Source organism: Periophthalmus magnuspinnatus, chromosome 6 (assembly GCF_009829125.3).
Source record: "Periophthalmus magnuspinnatus isolate fPerMag1 chromosome 6, fPerMag1.2.pri, whole genome shotgun sequence".
NCBI classification, from domain to species: domain Eukaryota; kingdom Metazoa; phylum Chordata; class Actinopteri; order Gobiiformes; family Gobiidae; genus Periophthalmus; species Periophthalmus magnuspinnatus.
The window spans coordinates 4,358,000-4,378,041 of NC_047131.1; the positions used below are offsets into that span (position 1 = coordinate 4,358,000).

The 20,042-nt window shown below is 41.5% G+C and overlaps 1 protein-coding gene across 1 annotated transcript in view; it reads right to left on the reverse strand.

The window, feature by feature from the left end:
- plxnb2b (plexin b2b) overlaps positions 1-20,042 on the reverse strand; it is a 455,012-nt gene that overhangs the window by 304,159 nt on the left and 130,811 nt on the right. The window contains exon 5 of the mRNA XM_033967743.2: positions 14,885-14,972. The gene's annotated coding sequence lies outside the window, so the exon portion shown is untranslated. The remainder of the gene's footprint in view (positions 1-14,884; positions 14,973-20,042) is intronic.

Sequence of the window (20,042 nt, forward strand, 5' to 3'; positions counted from 1 at the left end):
GTTTAGTCTGGGTTTAGTCTGGGTTTAGTCTGGGTTTAGTCTGGATTTAGTCTGGGTTTAGTCTGGATTTAGTCTGGTCTTAGTCCTGGTCTTAGTCCTGGTCTTAGTCCTGGTCTTAGTCCTGGTCTTAGTCCTGGTCTTAGTCCTGGTCTTAGTCCTGGTCTTAGTCCTGGTCTTAGTCCTGGTCTTAGTCCTGGTCTTAGTCCTGGTCTTAGTCCTGGTCTTAGTCCTGGTCTTAGTCCTGGTCTTAGTCCTGGTCTTAGTCCTGGTCTTAGTCCTGGTCTTAGTCCTGGTCTTAGTCTGGGTTTGTTACACTTGTGATATGTGCTCTAGTTTAGTCGTAGTTCTGTATGGGTTTAGTCCAGGTTTACTACAGGTTTAAGTCAGTTCTGGTTCAGTCCTAGTTTAGTCCTGGTTCAGTCCTGGTCTTATTGGTCCTCAATAAGCCTCACTTGAATCTGTCTCAGAACCGATGGAATGGTTTTAACTTTGGTTATCTCAGTTTAAGTTTCATTTTAGTCCTGTTAAAGTCTGGGAGTTTTAGTCGTGAAGTATTCATGGCTTATCTCTGCTGCTGTTTTAGTCCAGGTTTAGACTTCGGTTTGATCTGGTTTAAGTCCTGGCCCTTTATTACCCGTTAAGAACTGATTAAATACGGTCCTGAATCAGAGCTGACTCATTTCTGTCATTCATTTGCCACAGTTGTTCAATACCTCTCCCTGCATCACCACATGCATACCAGCAAATAGACTGATCCAGACTTCAGTCTTTTGTAATGACTCAGAGCTATCAGGTAATGGTCCAGAGATTAGCCAGAGCCCTTGCATATGAACAAAAGGTCATGTGTGGAGATTAAAAAGCTAATAGCCAAATTAGCTATAGAAAAAAACCTCATAAAACAAAATGGCTTTGGGGGAGACGGAGGTGCGCTTTCCTTTGCACAGGAAATAGACTTGGTGACGGTTTAATTACTAGGACAACGACTAATAGAAGTACTCAATATCTGCACTCAAGTGAAACAAAACAATATGTGTTTGAATGGTTTGTTATTGCAACTATTACTGCTGCTAATACTACTTCTACTGCAACTACTACCACTACTATTACTGTTAGTACTTAATAAAAAGATGGATAAACCTGGACTCAACTTTAAAGGTGTAAGTTTTCTGGTTGGTGGCCTGCAGAGGTAAACCTGAATGCACCAAAGCAATACCACAGAGATTATTACCAAACTGTTCACCTCTTTAGTGAGGGCAGGGCTGTAAAACTATTAAAACCTGTGTCTAACATTGGCTATGAACAGGACTTAGAGGAATGCTGGGTCTCCCTTTCTCCGTCCTATCCCAGTGTGAGTGTACAGTGAGATTTATGAAACACAGAGCACCCTCTTCTCCCAGTGTCACCCAAACACCAGTCTAGTGAGTGCAAACATTCAATAACCAGCTGTCTTGCTCCCTCCTCTCTTTCTCTGCAGCATGGCCCTGTCACTCATCTCAGTCTATGCATTCAGGACTGTCAGGACACGTACTCCGCCCTGTGTAATCAGTGTTATAGTCCAGAGTGGGAAATCCTAAACAGCCTAACGTGAAGAGATTCCATAATCTTATTCAGTAAACCGCGAAAATGAACAACGGCATTTTGGGAAACTAAATGAAACGTTGGGGACGTTAAATGGTTGAGGATAGAGAGAGAAAAGAGACGTGAACCTCCAAAGCCCCGTGTGTCAGGTGTAAGATGGAAGTGTGCAGAGGAGCCAGCTGAGGAGGATTGGCATGTCCTACCGGGAAGAAGGCCCCGGGGAAGACCCAGGACACGCTGGAGGGACGATGTCTCTTGACTGACCTGGGAAAGCCTTGGGGTGTTCCTGGAGGAGCTGGAGAAAGTGTCTGTGGTGAGGGAAATCTGGGAGTCCCTGATTAGACTGTTGCCCCGTGACCCGGCTCCGGACAAGCGGAAGAACATGGATGGATGGATTGTTTTTACTTCTTGATATAAAAAGGTAGGTGGCCGATAAAAGCTAAGGGTATCACAAGTTTAACTATCACTGTCAACAACACAAATTTTCAACATTCACTGTTACTACCACCATCACTTTTACTAAAACTATTCCATCTGCAGCTACTACAATCCACTAATACTTTTACGGGTTCTACTACTACTCGAGTTACAACTTCTTACAGTTACTGAGCATCCGCCCCAATCCCACTGAAGCTTCTCTAAAGCACTCAGCCCTCCTCATCCATCATGTATCAGTTGAGCTCAGCCGCGGGCAGAGAGGCTAAAGAGGCTAAAAGAGGTGCTCTGTTAACCTGTGCTAATGGCTAAACAAACACTATTACCCGACTCTCTGTGTCCCAGCGCTGATCTGAACAAGCCCCCAGCAGAAGCAGCTCTTAAAGGATTAAAACTGAACTCAAGCAGGACGTCCCATAGGCGAAAGGGGCTATAATGACGGGAAAGTATAGGGGAGGAGATGTATGGAACAACTATAATGGCGAGAGACACGATTTCAATGTGAATCTCTGAAGAGTAAGTAACTGTGTGGTTTATGCACAGGAGAAAAGATGGATGTTTTTCTGTGAGCATGATTAGGATAAGATTGTTGATAGCATGCATTAGAGGCACACATTTTGAGATCGAGATGGTTTGGTGAACAGTGATTTAGGTCAGACTAACATCCTTTTGTAGGGATCTCAAGATTATTCAATGTATCGATTAAAAATATATATAATTATGCAGATTTTAAAAGCTAAATTCAGTCATTTCAATGCAATCTACACAACAAAAAGAAACATGTCCCAAAGTGTTGGTTTAGTTTTGGTTTAGTACCAGGTTTAGTCCCAGTTTAGTCCCTGGTCTATTACCTGGTTTAGTCCTGGTTTAGTCCCTGGTTTAGTCCCTGGTTTAGTCCCTGGTTTAGTCCCTGGTTTATTCCTTGGTTTAGTCTCTGGTTTAGTTCCCGGTTTTGTCCCGGTTTAGTCCTTGTTTATTCCTTGTTTATTCCTTGGTTTAGTCTCTGGTTTAGTTCCCGGTTTAGTCCCGGTTTTGTCCCTGGTTTAGTCCCTGGTTTAGTCCTTGGTTTAGTTCCTGTTTTACACCATATTTACTCTTGTTTCTTGTTGTATTTAGTCCCAGCCTTAGTCCTGCTTCGGTCTTGGCTCAGCTCTGGTTCAGTCTGGACTAAGCCTCTCTCTTTGCTTCTCTCTATAATAGAATCGAGTGTTTTTTATCGAGTGTCCAGGCCTGGTCTCGCATGTACACACGGTTATGAACGGCACATGCGCAGAGAGCGGGAGGTAAAGGTCAACCCCACTCTGCCTGGCGCTAATCACCGAACCTGCTCGAGAGCCCGCCGCACTCACTTAGACCTGATTGGGCGAGAAACTGGAGTGTTACTGGAGTCGTAGGAGGCCATTTGTGCAGAAAATAGCGGTAGATTGCACCTCCAAAGTGGTCCAAAAATCCTCGCTCCTCTGCTGTGAACATAAGGTGAGCAGACGATGGCGAAGGGCTACAGTAGGTGGTACATACTAAGATACAGAAAAGACTAGACTAAAGCAGAGTCAAAACAAGATGTACACCAAATCATGTTGAAACTGGCGAAAATATGACATCTGCCTGGAACGCTCATAAGTATAGACAAAAATACCTTGGAAAAAACACTATTCCAACTCTGAGCGCAGTCACTTCTCCATGGATCTGACCTGTAACTTGGCCTGGTGTCATCCCCTGCTTGCCTGCATGGAGATAGAAAAGTATAATGCCAAACTGTGAAACATTATAGACAAGGCATTCACATCTCCATGGATACAAGTGGGGGACTCCAAATCTACAAATTCAATTATAATTAGGTTGATTAATTAAACTAAACCAGGTCTAAACCAAGCCATATAGAGAGAATTAACAAAGGCCTAAACCTGGACTAAATGTGGCCAAGACCAAAACCAAACCAGGTCTAACTCTGGATTAAAGCGGGACTAGAGGTAGTGGGTAAAACAGATTAAAATAGGTTGGTACATTATTCAACTATCACAAAAAACTGATTTAAATGTGCAATGAATATAAACAAATATGCCACTATTATCACATTTGGTGCCATTTGAACATCACATTTATAAAACAATATACTGTTACTGAAAAAGACCAATTAAGATGTATTTCGAGAAGTTTCACAAACAACGCCAACAGTATTCTAAAGAAGAGAAATGAGAGGTGATTTTACTGTGGGGCTCCGAGTCAGTGCCATAAAAGGAAGGACTGGACGAAAGAGAGAGACACAGAAAGAGAAAGAGACATATACACAGCACACACAGATGAGAGAGAGAATGAAATAGAGTGAGAGAGAGACCGAGAGAGAGGAATACAGAGAGAGAGAGTGAGAAAGAGACAGAGAGAGGCAGACATAAAGACAGAGAGACAGAGAGACAAAGAGAGAGAGATCCAGACAGCGATCCATCAGGGGCTGGCCTGCTGCCGGAGCCTGGGAAACAGCCGGGAGAGTGGGTATTTTTAAACCGCAGGGCTGAGGAGGTGGGAATCCAACAGTGTGGTACAGCTCTGATCAGGCTCCAGTCTGAACAAGAGAAGCTGCTTTAGTCCAGTTTTGTCCTTTGGTTGAGCCGGGTACTTTCCAGTTCGATAAATGATAAGATGATCATTTTGGGGGCACAATATTTTTACAATAGTGGGGTTTTGTTATAGTTTTGTACTACGATACAATTTAAGCTGTATATAGGGTCAAAAAAATAACTTTGATAACTCACTGTCTATACTAACTAAATATTTAAGTCTTTTATTTGCACATTTATGTAAAGCTCTTGCTTTTTTAAACATTCAGTTTAATTTTTGTAAAAAAAAATTCAGGAGTACTATTTTACACTTCAAAATGTGCTATTGTTTTTGTTTTGTTTTGTTTTATTTTATTTTATGCATACAAACATAGTGACCACACATATACAATAGTGACAAGTGGCGGTAAGATATACAAGACATAACATGGTTTGTAGATGTAACAGTTATTTACAGTTGTATGTGACAAGTCTGTGTTGTGTCTGTGTTGTGTGTGTTGTGTGCGTGTGTGGGTGTGGGGGTGTGTGTGTGGGGGGGGGGGGGGGGGGGGAGTAATTTGTAAGTGAGAAAGGAGGGTTAAAAAAAATATATATATATTAATAATGCGGCCAGTTGTTAAGCTCAGCTGTTGCCTGACCCCGAGGAGGCAGTTAGTTGAGCAGGTGCACCATCCGTCCCTTTGGAGAAACCCTCTGACCTGGTCAGGGGTGTGTCTGCTCGCTGCTGGGAGATGTATTTCAAACCTGGCTTATGGCCTTCCCCGTCTATTCAACTTAGCCAAACTGTTATTTTGTTATTTAATTAGATACATTTTTGAAAATCAGAATAGCAACAACAATATTAATACATAAAATATTAAAAATGAATAATAATATTGCTATTGTGACAGGTTTAAGTCCACGTATAGCCCAGGATTTATTTCTACTTTAGTCCTGCTACAGCCTCATTGCAGTAGTCTGATTTCAGTAGTCCTGGTTTACCCTTATTCCACCAAAAACAAAACTATTTTGAGGTTAGTGCAGTCTTCATACCAATTCTGAACAATTTGGCTCTGCTTGACAGCACATTAAAACTCAATTATTTGATCAATACATATTAAAAGCCAGAAAACAACACGTACACTATTTTGAAGCAAAATTACCAATAAAAACTCTGCCTGATTGCAAAGATGTATAAATTCAAATACAAATAGTAACTCAGGTGTAAGATCTAAGAGGCTTTGATATTGACGGGCAGACTGTTTGAGTTAGCCGAGGAGGAAGTTAGCCAGTACCTTTTGTTTTTCTGTTGCAGTGTTGTTGCATTGGGGGCTGAGGGCTTTGTTAGCTATAGCGGAAACACACTGGATTTGTATGAAAGCACGTTGGAACATAGAAGGTGTTAACAAGCCCTGTGCTTTCCTGTCTGGCTGCTGTGAAGAGGAGAGAACTTGGAGAGATATCTTTGTGGAGATTTGGAATTTGAAAACACACTGGGATAATTCTATACCAGGCTTTTGTTAAATCATTTGGTATTCACCTTCATAGTTCTTTTAAGATAAAGCAGTGAGCAGAACTTTAAGGTGGGCACTAATAAGGGAAGACTAATCGAAATTCACAATTTCTATAACAAGTGGTTCTCAAACTGCAGTATGCGAGCTCCTTCAGGTGGCACTTGGAGTTCAGTTGGTGGGTTTGCCTAATTTAGAGTCCTTTTTATCCACTTTGCTGTCCTCGTTTGGATCATTTCTTAGAAGCCACTGCTATAGAAAAATCTGATTTGAAGAGTTGGGAATGTGAATTTCTGTGTTTGCTTTGCCGAGTCTACAAATGAAAGCACCTGTTCCACAGCAGAATATTGACAAAAATGTAGCGTTCTTTAGAAAATACATCTGTGTTGTATCTCACGCAAGCAAAAGCTCATTCTCTTCAGGGTTAGCACAAGCGTTAACAAGCTTAGAAAAGGAGGAAGACAGTGTTTATGTATAGTGAGATGCTGAGATTTGGATTTAACACATATATGTACAATTAACATGTATTTAAAAAGCAAAAGGTGAGCGTTTGTTTAAGGTCAAAATCAGCCAATACAACTTGTAGCAGGTTTAAAAATGTGCTATGAAACATGGAGATTATCGCTTTGCCTTGAATGTCCCACAGTAGAGCATTAAACACATCATGAATGAAAGCATCTATTTATTTACAGGTGTTTTATTGCTAAAAAAGAAAAGCAAAAGATTAAGTTTAAATCTGTCAACTGGACAAATTGTTGTAAGAGTGAAGACATGTCCAATCCGCTTCTTCAGTTCTGGTCAGATTACTGTTAGACACTTCCTTATGTCTGTCTGGAGGGAGGGGCTAACTACACTGAAACTGTAAACAGCTATTGTCTCCAGCTTCAGCCTTAACGACCATATTCAACCTTTAATGGCCCTACTATTGTTCTCTGTTGTTTCTTTTTGTTATCTGACCAGAACGATTTGTCCAGTTGACAGATTTAAACTTCATCTTTTGCTATGGATCAGACCTGGACAACTGGGGGATTACACAGACTAAAAAATAAAACGCATTCTTACTATAGGCAGGCTCGTTTCACCACAGATATGGCCTGTAACTCGGCCTGGTTGTGTACATGAAGATAATTTAAGTGCTATACCTTGGGACACTATTGGCAAAGTAAAATGAACAGATGGTGGACCCCTGAAGTGAAGTGACATATAAGTGGACTGTGCAGTTGTCTTGCTTGTCTCCATGGAGATGATCTAATTTATCTGTTCACATGAGACAATAAGCAGGGTCAAGTTACAGGTCAGATTTGTGGAGAGGCAACCACACTCAAAACAAGAATGATTGTTTTTCGTTTTCCAAGGTGTTTTTGAAGGATGAAAACACCAGTAATTGAATAAGTGCAAGATGGATACATGTACAGTATATAAAAGGCAAAGAAAAATCCAGAAAAAAGTTACATAGTGCCTTTAAATTGGTCAAAACACCAGGTTGCATTTATCTAATTTAATCATTATGTATGTTGAATAAGACCACCCCCGTCCCATTGATCATGAGATACACAGCGGCTTAGGTTCATGCTGCGGTGTAGTACCATGTTATGACCCATCTTCCCACGCTGCTCTTGGGGCTGCCATCACCTCTGTTCATCCCAGAGAGCTGACAGGTGCTGACAGGTGCTGGGACGTTTCGACACCTGGCACCAGCGCAGCGGGTTAATTAAGTTTGAAATGGTGCAGATGATCGGGCTGCCCTGCCAGTCAACCTGCCAACCGGGCCCACAGATCACCACGGCAACCAAAAACGCAGTGACGGGTGTAGGAGCCATTTGTGTACATAATGGAGCAGAGATTCCCGGCTGGTTTTTGTGACATTTTTTAAAATAGAGGGGAGAAAATCTGCAGTATTTTGGTAGTACTACAGTATGTATTTAGCAACAGTGGCCCCAAGAAATATTCCCAAGACAAGAAAATGGTTTAAAAAGAACAAAACTAATGCAATATAATTTTGATATTTCATTAAAGCCACATTGTCACCTATTAGTCAAAAAAAGTTTTGTTTTTTTTTTGTTTTGTTTTGTTTATTGCACTGAAAAACGTGTCGTTACTCTGAGCAGCTCGCATCTCCACAAACCTGCCTCTTATTTGGCCTGGAGTAGTGACTCCTCCTGCATGTTTCCATGGAAATGTTGTTCTTTTGGATATAATGTTCCACAGTATGGCATAAAAATGACCCATCTCCATAAAGAAGTTTCAGAAAGTAGAGTTGTAACTTTCTAGATCCATTGAATCTGAATGCAGGTGAACTTCAAAAACTTTAAGACCTTAAAGTAAAAATGCTTACAAAAAAGATAAGTCACAATTTTATTCAAAAACATTAGTCATTACAGTCATAATGTATATGAGAAAACAAAATCAACAAATCCAATAGTGACTGGTTGATCTGTGTTGAGACAAAATAGGATTAGATCGATTACATAAATAGCAAAAGTGCCAATATGTGATGAGCTGACAGTCAGTGCAGCTGCAAAACAACTATGTATATTTCATTTTTGTTTATTTCAGTGCCTCAAGGACAGCCTGTCAGGAGCCGTGGGCGACCCAGGACCTAGAGACATCTCCAGATACTGAGCTCATTTACCACTTTGAAATGTGTAATATGTTGACGGCAGGCACCACAAACAAGAGTGAATCCTCAAACTTTCTGGTTGGAAGGTGAGTGCTTACCGACTGCACCACTGTGCCAAAAATATTTTGATGAGGAGAATTAATAGCGACAAACACTATTATTTTCTCACTATTAAAAGAGCATAGAACGTTTTATAGGGATGTGTGAGATGACTAATTATGGCTCTGAATATGTTTGTAACTGATAAATGATTTCATTAAGAGAAGTGACTTTCATTTTCTCAGTGTGACTGTGGCATTTTACATCTCACCTCCTGCTCACCAAAAAGCTGCTCTGTTCAACTCGAGGACAAACAATTAATAAAATAACTTAATGATCCTGTTAGGATTACATGGAGAGCTAAAGACCAGGCACAAATGTCCCATAGAAAGTATATTAGCTGTCAGATATTAATAGCCCACTCATGAATTAGCACTACACGTTTTCCCTTCAAGTTAAACTCTGAATAGTTTTCCCAAATAAGGTTAAAAATGCAGATGCATAGCACACGTTATCCCAAGACCTGTTAATGTATCGCTGCAGTATGGTCGGTCAGTATGGTCAGTATTTATACTTGTCGGGGGGAAAAAATGTCCCAAATATGCATTCTTGCCTCCTTTAGAAATATACTATAAGTACTAATAATATCAATAAAATAGACAACAACAGGCTGAATAGCAGTACAGCACGTACCACATACACAACAAACCAAAAATATATGTCTGGTATGTTAATGTAAAATATTCACAGTTAATCAGATACACTACTCAAATGTAACATATGTGTCTTGTCCACAAACAAGCTAATAAGTTGACTCTTGATTTCACTCCAAATCACTAAATCCATTGAATTCTTCATCCTCGGTGTCGCTTCTATTATCAGTGTGACAATAACAAAGAAGTGAAATTATATATTTTAATAATTTCACATGTAAGTCACATCTGAGTATAAGTCGCAACTCTGGGCAAAATATGAAAAAGTGTGACCAACTTATAGTCTGGAAAATACACTAACAAAAACTACTGCAATTCCGTTCTTTTAGTACTATGATATCACTATGGCATTTACCGCTACTGCTGCTACTTAAAAGTACTTGTTTATGAACTTTAATAATGATGGTTTAATATGATTCAGGGCTATACTCTGCACTTCTCAGCTGATAAATGGTGCACATTAAGTTTGATTTCATATTTTGCAGTGATTAATTACCTGGTCCTTATACGATTACTGATTCTAATTAAATACAGTGATAGTACTTTCTGTAGTAGAAGTAGTGATTGTAGTAACACATGCAATATTTGTAGTAGTATTTTTTTGCTCCAAGCTTAAGGATGCACTACGTAACATTTTTCGAGGTGAGGGTACGTCTCCTGCTTGTCTCCATATACCAGTATGACATTAAACTTATTTATCTCCATGAAAACAAGCAGGTGGGACCAGCCAAGTTACTGATCAGATCTGTGGAGAGGTGACCCCGCTCACAGTAAGAATGCATTTTTTTGGGTTTTTTTTTTAACTATTAAACGCTTGCAATTTAATAAATGTAGTAGATCTCCATGGAGACAAGTAGGTAGCGGGACCTTTCACCAGAAAAGTTACTCACTGTATTTTTAAACAGAATAATAACTGGATCACTCTGTCATGATGCTGTATTTTACATCTGATAAATGGTGCGGATTACAGTTCAGCTTCGGTTGTGATTAATTGGTCCTAGTACGATCGCTGTCTCTAATGAAATGCAGGGAAAGGTCAGGGGGAATTAGCCCCCCCGTTGGCCCGATATAAGCCTGTGTAATCAAGGTGCAGATGGCCCGATAGGGGAGGGCGTCATCACGGTGCAGGCGAGAAGCAGAAGATGGGTGTCACCGATAACATCTGCCTCCGCTCGGAAGATGCAGACCGCGGACACAGGCAAGAGGATGATGCAACACGAGGGCAGCTTTAGGTGAGGTAAAACTCAGCACTCATCCAAACGCAACTTTTTAGGGATTACGTCATGTTTTAAAGATATTTGCACTTTATAAACGCACATTAACTGGTATTTAGATTAATTCAGTTGTCTAGTTAAAGCGCCTGAGGATGATTTTAATTTATTCTAATTGAGATAAATGGTCTTTACATCGTGGAGTCTATTGTAAATGAAAAATAAATACGCTGAAATATGTAACCTATGAATTTTATCAAGCATTTAGTTGGGTAATAACTAAAAGAGAAGGCACAGACAAGGTCATTCTCTTTCATCCAATCAGAAACATCATTCGCTGAGAATTATGGGAAACAACTGCCTGACACCATGCCACAGAGTCTCTCATGATGCAAGAGAATGCAGCACTAAGAGGGAGAGATTAGAGAGAATCGTGTGAAACCAACTACAGACTATCCCAGACATCCCAGTGTCATGGTGCCATATCACAGTGGGCGGGGCTACAGTTCACACTCAAATATGTTCCTTACACATGGTTAAAGTCAGGTACAGGTCCTTTAAGTTGCAGGGCTCTTTCTTGTATTTTACCTGCTCAGTGGTGATGCAACGTTCGTAAATGAGTCGGCTCTTTTAAACGGTTCCTTAACGTCAACGGTTAGATCCGGGTTTCATTTTAAAAAGTACAAAATCTTTTTCTTTCCCATTTTTAGGCATTTTTACACTGATTTCCCCTAAAACAACAGAAGAATCAGCCCAGAAGCAGAGCAGGCGACACAAGTTAGAGCTGTGTGCAAAAAAAACAAAACATCTTTGATATTGATCCAAAAGATTCGGCTCCCACAAAGGAGCCAAAAGTCCCATCACTCCTGCTCAGGGCGCTTAAATTGGCCCTTAGTTAAAAAGAAAGTTATTTGATTAAATGATTGATGTAATTTCACAGTTTTAAAATTTTCTGACCTCTGACTCACTCCACCAAAGTAAATACAGAACCTGTTGAAACTGGTCCACACTGTGTCTGTAACTGTATCACTAACGTAATAACACTACCGTTGTGTCCTTGGGCAAGGTTTTGGTAAAACGGCAGTTAGAGGTCAAATATATATCATGTACTTATTACATTATGTAAATTTTCTGGTGGAGGGTTTGCAAACAGCTCGTCTCCACGGAGACGTTATTGCTTTGCCTGAAATGTTCCACAATATAGCAATGACGCCAACAGTCCAATTTACAGGTGAGAAATGCAGAGAATAAATAAATGCCATACCATGGAACATTCCAGAGAACACAATAACATTTACAGTGTGTCACAATACAAAAATTTCAAACAATTTTGCTACTAATAGGTTTGAAACTCAATGACAATTTTGAGACGCAAATGATCGTTTTAAAAACTCTTTTTTAGACAATATTGTACATTTTCAGCACAAAATACTAATATGTGTCCATTACATCACGTGGTCTGACACTGGTCTGGTAAAACCCAAGATGAAACTGTTCAGGCTCCAATTTGATCCAGTCAGGTCTTTTTTTTCCAGTATCAATACTAGTTTTAGTATCGATTATTATCGATTTTCAATATTTTTGACAACTCTACATTTACAAAGAGAAAGCAGATGATGGACACCTCCCAGAAAAGTTACACAGTGCACCTTTAACCAAATCTTAACCAGTGACAGATTTATAATAAATGAAGCCTATAGAGCAGAACTTTAACGTAAATAAAATATAAGTAGACAAAATAAATCCTGACTGGAGCAGTGAAATGGGCTGGTTCATGCCATCAATTTCACTTGAGTGTCCTTAAGACCCACAGGCGCCGTACGGTCCGTCCTCAGGAGAGCAGCGCCTCACGAGGGCTGGGCATCGTTTGAGGTTTTTAAATACCAGTTCCTTTTTCAATGCTGAACCGTTCTTTTTTCTGTGCCTGTATTTTTTATGGAAATGAATGGCAAATATTAAGAAAATGCTTTTTTCAATCCTTGAATTATGTTAGAACTATTTAGAAGAATTAGAAGTGAGAGGAAAGAGAGGAGCAGAGGTGAGTTAAAGAAAGGAGATGGAGTGTTAAGAGAGAAGGGGAAATGAATGAGAGGAGTAGAAAGATTGAGAGGAAGAAGGCAAGACCCCCCCCTTCCTCCTTCTATCTGCTGCAGCCTTCACCCACATCTGTAAATTGGCTGGACTTGGGCAAAGTGGAGCTTAAAGCAGCTGGTACCAGAGCAGCACAGGTCTAACAGGTGGAGTAGGTCTGTCACCTTAAAACTGGAGAAAACAAGGAGAGAACGGACAGGAGATGGAGGGCTGAGGGACTTCTGTTTGAATTAGGGAGAGGAACCTGACAAAAAAGCAGTTATTTTGAACATTTTCCACAAAAATGAACAAATAGATAAACTAAACAGATTTAACCAGATGAAAATAGGGGAAAAACGTGTCAAAATCAGCACAAGGATGAAACCAAGACCCGTCCTGTATTTGCCTATATTTGTTTCTCGTACAGATGGACAGTGACTCACATCTTTGAATTTGGAGAAAAGTTTATTCTGGATCCAAGACCGAAACTAAGGCTCATTTAGGAGTCTAATTCAGGACTAAACCAGGTATAAACAATGTCATCCACACTCAAGCACTAGAAGCAAAACAATAGCGTTCACCTGATTTCCATTTCTTGTATAGTTCAGGTAAATGCCCTTTATCCCTTGAGTGTTTTCAAAGCAGCGAAGAGAAGAAAAGACCTCACCTATGCATTTAAACCGCATTGCGTTGAACGAGCATAAACATGAAGAAACTTTCAAGGACACTATTTTTTGTCCTACCAGGCGCACTCTTGTATGAGAACCATTTAGAAACAACTGCCCGTGACTATCCGTGACAGCTGTATCTCTGTCACGGCTCAACGTCAGAGCGAAAAGAAGAAGACCGATGGATGCACGTGCCGCCGGTCCGTGCAATCCCTCGTTCATCCAGGGAAAAAGGGAGTCATGTGATCAATGATTTATTCTTTTATCGAAACGTTTTGACTCTCATTTTCGATATGAAGACTGGGACTGAGAAGCAGACGATTTACACAACCAGAGGAACTACGAAAACCCGGTGAATAAACGTGTTACTCACTTATTACACTTGTGTTTGATTTACTTCACTGAGAAATTTTGTTGTCCATTTGCAATAAAGGCAATCTGAATTTGATTATGATTCTAGATCTAGTTCCGATACCACAATGAGAATAAAAAGCTCTTTATGTCTACAAAATAATACAATTTTCAACACTAAATAATAATACAGTGGTCCATCGTTTATCGTGGGGGTTACATTTTAAAAATAACCCACAATAGGTGAAATCCAGCTTTATTTTTACAATTATTCTATATGTTTTGCAGCTGTAAAACTCCTCACCACACACTTTTCTCAAACAGGCATTAACATTTTCTCACATTTCTCTCTTGTATAAACACTCGTTCAAACCTTCGTAGGTGCCTTTGTCGGTGCAGAACGTTTCATCGACATTGTGGGTTTTGTCGGGGAGAAAACAAATTGCAAACATACAGCACTTCAGAGTCACACTGAGATCCAACGTTTATGTAAATTTGTCTGAACACATTCTGTACTGTACAGGAGACACGGCACGGAGGAGACTGATGGACAATGGTCTACAGTCCCTCAGCCAATCAGGACGCAGAACACAATGCACGATCATACAATGTTAAAAAAAGCATGAAAAATCGCACAAAAAAACAAAACAAAACAGCGAAGCCGCAAAAGGTGAAACGCGATATAGTATCCACTAGTCTATGTGTCTTATACTTGTTCTGATACAGCTCAAGATCATTCTAAAACTTCAGGAAAGGTTCATTTCTGTCCTGGGAATGTGACTTTTTAGTATCGATACCTGCCCAAATAAGAATCTTAATTGTAACATCGATTATCATCAGATTTTCGATCCCTTTGAGCAGCGCAGTTCTTAAAGCAGCATTAGCGCACCACTGGCCTTACACCAAGAGTTCGCTCCCGTGCCCTGGTCGTCATGACTACGAACCTCCATCAAACACAAACATGGAGGACGGCTTCTCCTCAGCGCCGCTCCCAGCTGGATGTCGCGTGGCAATTTCAAAAATGATCTATGCAAATGTAATTTCACTGTGTGTCATCCAACACAGTCAATTAATGAGCGCGCAACTCCAAGCCCAAACACAAGTGAACAGGGCCAGATATAATAGCCAGATTAATGTGTTTTTCTGCCACTTGCCTAATTGCCCAAGGACTCCGGTGGGGCTGTGCTGGAGACGCCTTGTTTCTGCACGTGATGGAGTGAGCGAGTGGAGGAGAGGAGCGGGCTAAACGACAGAATCAAGAGTATTTATCATTTATATGAACTTCTGAAAATCTCCTGGAGCTTTTATGGAGGAGGGACAGAGAAAGACGCACACAGAGATGGAGCGAGACGAGGAAAGAGGAAGAGTGGAAGCGTGGAGAGGTGGAGAGATTGAGGGGAGAGGAAGGGAGGAGGAGAGGAGAAAGAGAAGGAGACAAAATAGAGAAGAGAGATAGAGGGGAGAGGAGAGAGAGAGAAAAAATAAGTCAAATAAGGACAGAGAGAGGAAGCATAGAAGAGGAAAAAGAGAGGAAGAAGGGAGAGATGAAAGATTAAGAGGGTAGGAAGGGAAGAGAGCGAAAGAGAGGAGGAGGAGGAGAAAAGGCATTTAGAGAAAGAACAGAAAGAGGAGATTGGGAGGGATAGAAGGAGGAGAGAAGAGAGGGGAGAGAAAATAGGTTAAAGGAGGACAGAGAGAGGGGGAGAGGTAAGGAAGAAAGGAGGAGGAGGGTAATGATAGTGGAGGAAGGGAGGAGAGTTAGAGAGGAGAGGGGGATGATGCATTCAGAGAAAGTAGAGAAGGAGGGGTGAGAGCGGTGAGAGACAAAGGAGGGGGGTAAATAGAGGGAGGAAAGAGAGGTAAGGAAAGATAGAAGAGAAGAGAGAGGAGTGGAGGAGAGTGAAGTGACGATAGGGAGGAAGAGAAAACAAGAGCGGACAAAACAAGAGATGGAGAGCGACGGTAGAAGGGGAAATGAACAGATGAGAGGAGAGACAATGGAAAAGGAGATTGAGAGGAGAAAGGCAGGAGGGATGGAGAGAGATCGAGAGGAAGAAAGGGGAAATGGAGAACAGAGGAAGTGGGGAAGAGATGGAGCCCGGAAGAGAGAGAGGTGGAGAGATGGAGAGATACAGAACCCTCTGGGAACGTGTATTTAGTTGTGCCCAAATGAGTGAGTAGTGGATCAGAGGCAGGAGCTGGAGATTGGCCTGAAGGACGGCATTAGCTGAATCATGTCACAGTCAATTACATTATCATCACAGAGACTCGGAGGAGCAGAGGAGAGGAGGACAGAAGCACTTTCACTACAGAAAAACTCCCAATGCTGTGACATTTGGAAATCTTGACTTTCTGCAATATATTTTTGAACTAACTTTTCTGAGACTTGGACGTTTGTTAAAGTTTCACCACGTAACTTTTCTGGTTGAGGGTTATAGCCGATTGCTCATCTTCTCAGAGATGCCATTGCTTTACATTTATTATTAATAAATATATAATTGTACTTGTTATGTCACCTGTTTGTTTAAAGGTCCTGTATTACACAAAATTGACTCTTGTGAGCTTTAAGTCATGTTATAATGTTGTTAACTCATCAAAAACAGACCTGGGGTTGTGTTTTGTTTCATTCACACATGTTCGAGTAACCCTGGTTTATTAGTCTGCCCACATCTCCAAAGCTCAAAATGCTCTGTTCCACCTTGTGATGTCATGAAGTGGTAGTTTTCAAGTTAACTCCTCCTCCTTTTACCTTTAGTTCAGTACAGATTGGCTATTCCAGGTCTGAAATCACCCAAATGATTCTAGTGAAGCTGTATGAAGTTTAAAAACACAGTGGAGCACTTGTATCACCACATGATGACATCACAAGGTGGAACAGAGTGTTTTCAGTTTGAGAGATGAACTCAGCCTAAATATGCAGGGTTTGTTTGTGTGTTAAACATGTGTGAACGAAACAAAACACAACAAAACAACTCCAGGTTTGTTTGTGACGAGGAAACAACGTTAGAACACAGATCAGAAAATGGTGTAACATGGCGACTTTTAATGCCTTACTGTGCAACATTCCAGGTCAAGCAAGTTCAGCACAAATACGAGATTAAAAGTAGATACAAACAGTCAATGGTCAAATTTGTATATAGGAATTTTCACATTCACACACACATTCATACACCAGTGTACACAGACACTTGGGGCGATGTGAGTTAAGTGTCTTGCCCAAGGACACAACACCAGCATGCATCTGTGGGAGCTGGAATCGCACCGCCAACCCCATACATAGTAAAATTAAGGTGGTGACATTTTGAGGACTTTTCACAATCCAAACGATACACTATTTTGTTTCAAACTGTCAAAGGTCCTTATTCTTCACGCCAAACAACTTAACTTCCATTTCAGTCCTTTTAAATCCTTCTGTTTTGAGGTTAGCCAAAGTCGGAAAATGTACTTTAATGTAAACCACAACATCCCGGGATAGATCTGGTTAAGTACGAGCGGCGTAAAGGTGCTGCGGAAGAATCGATATGTGTCGGGAGGCCACGGGTTTCTCAAGACGTCTGAGCTGTAATGAGAAAAGCTCTGGACACTTGTCAAACATGGAAGTCAGGGATAAAACCATGTGAGCCCAGACAGACAGAGGATGAGTAACTGTCTGGGCCTGTCAAACGGACGGAAGAGAGACGGAGGGAAGAGGAGAGGGGGAGAGAAATGGGAGGTGGAGAGGAGGAGAGAGCAAGGGAAAGGAGGCGCTGGTAGGGTGGAGAGGATGAGAGAGGTGGAAAGGAGCAGAGAAAGGAGGAGAGAGGGAAAATAGGTAAGCCAGAGAGGAGGAGTTAAACAGAGGGATGGAGGGGGAGAAGGGGAAAGAGAAGGAAAAGAGGCAGAGAAATAGAAGGAAACGGGAGGAGGGGAGATAAAAAAAGGAAGAGAAAGAGAGAAGCAGGAGAAAAAGTGAGGGGAAAAAGTCAAGAGTGAGGAGGAGAGAGAAAGAGAAGTGGTGAGATGGAGGTAGTGTAAGAGGGAGAGAGGGAAAGAACTGAGAGAAAGTGAGGTAAGAGAGGGAAAGGAGGGAAGGGTGGAGAGGATGAGGGAGGTGAAAGGTAGCAGATGGGGAGAGGGATGGAGGGGGAGAAAGGGAGAGAGAAGGAAAAGAGGAGAAATAGAAGGAAATGAAGAGAAGAGAAAGAGAGCGGCAGAGACAAGTAGAAAAGAGGGGAAAGAGTGAAGAGAAAGGAAGAGAGAGATAAAGTGAGAGATAGGTGGCCGTGTAAGAGGGAGAGAAAGTGAGGAGAGAGAAAAGGAAAGAAGGAAAGGAGGGAAATAGAGGCAGTGGTAGGGTGGAGAGTAAGACAGGAGAACGGGAGAAGATGAGGGACAGGGATGAAGGGGGAGAAAGGGAAAGAGAAGAGACAAGGAAAAGAGGGAGAGGCATAGAAGGAAATGAAGAGAAAGTAGAGAAAGAGAGAGACAAGTGGGAAAGAGTGAAGAGAAAGGAGGAGAGATATAAAGTGAGAGATAGGTGGAGGTGTAAGAGGGAGAGAGGGAAAGAAGAGAGAGAAAGCGAGGGGAGGTGGAGAGGAAAAGAGAAAGGGAATGAGGGAAATAGAGTCATTGGAAGGGTAGAGAGAAAGAGAGGAGAAAGGGAGTAGATGGAGAGCGAGAAGAACAGGGGAGAAAGGGAAAGATGGGGGAGAGAGCGGGAGAGACGGAAACAAAGGGGGAGAAAGAGAGGGAAAGAGGAGAAGAGGGGAGGAAGAGAAAGAGGGGGTGGAGAGAGAGATGGGGAGATGACAAGAGGGAGAGGAGAGAGAAACGTCCATCCAAAACCGGGCACATTGCAAACACACAGAGCTTTTGTCTCCAGGCTCCGGTCTCCTGTCTCCACGGCGATTGTTCTCTTCGCCGAGGGTGAGACGGCTAATCCGACACGGAGAGAGAGCTGCTGGGATTTAGTCTAAGTATCCTTATTAGCGGGAATTCACCGATATGTGAGGAGAGAGGGAGGGCAGAAAGGGAGGAGAAGAGGAGGAGAGAGGGAGGAGAGAGAGTTTTGGGGATTTAGTGTAAGGATCCTTATTAGAGGGAATAAAGTGATATGTGAGGAGAGGAGTGTAGGGCGTAGGGCGCATGCTAGCTAGATGCATCCTACAAAGGCTTTCTACAGGTTCCACGAAGAAGGAGGGAGAGAGGGCAGAGTGCACGGTATAAAAATGTTCACCAAACAGCTAAAACAGATGTGACCTTAAAACAGAATGAGTCAGATCTGTCTGTTCCTGCGATTGTTGTTGCTGAACGTGAAACATGGAGGGACTGACTCTGCAAATGTAAGCTCACACAGAATAACTGCAATATCAATATCAATCATAACAGACAGAGAAAGATGGATAAGATGCAGGGAAAAGCAATAACTGTCAGCATATTAAAACCCAGAAACACCCAAAAGTCTTGATTTCTTCGCAAAAAATAAGATGTTTTCTATGTACATATGACCTTTTATAGAATTGGAATAAATATCAGTTGTGTAGCACTTTTCATGACAGTCAAAGATGCGTCAAGACAAACCACAAAGGAAACCGATAAAAAAAAACAAGGGGATGATGTTATTTGAAGGCACTTTTGAACAGGTGAGTTTTCAGGTCTTTTTTGAAAATGGTGAGCGTGGACGAGTCTCTGATGTGAGTCCCAGAGGGCGGGGCAGCAGAGAAGAACCCCTGCAAACCATGTAAAGCAGGCTATGGCGGTAGTCGAGACAAAAGCGTGAATGTGCAGGACAACCAAAAGAGGGACACGTGGTCACTCTTTCTGAAACTGCATTAAACAGAGTCAACATATATCCAGCTCTCACTATCTATCAGCAGGTCCAATTTGAGAATATATTTTTAGATCAACAGGACTAAACCAGGTCTAAGACGTCTCTGCAAGTGGATCCCTACAGTCAACGTGTGTTTAAATGCACTCCTAGTAGTCTAGAGCTATTCAAACTCCGAGGACATATTTTGAAGAGCGTGCATTAATATTGGCGAGAGGCCTTATGGGATCTGCCAACTGATAAGGCTATTGTTGTGCTGCAGTCTTGGAAACGGCTAATCTAGTCCTGAGGCTAAAACCAAGACTGGACTAGGATTAAAATCAGAATTGCTCTAAAATAAAAGATGATCCAAGCTGTGAAACATCAAGATTGCAGTAATCAAGACCAAAACCTGCCCGAGACCAGGACAAGGCCGAGTCGTAGTGGAGAATGTACATCACTGTTATAAATCTATCTTACCTGCGTCTGATTAATGCCAATTTAAGTTTCATATAAGCCAAACAAAC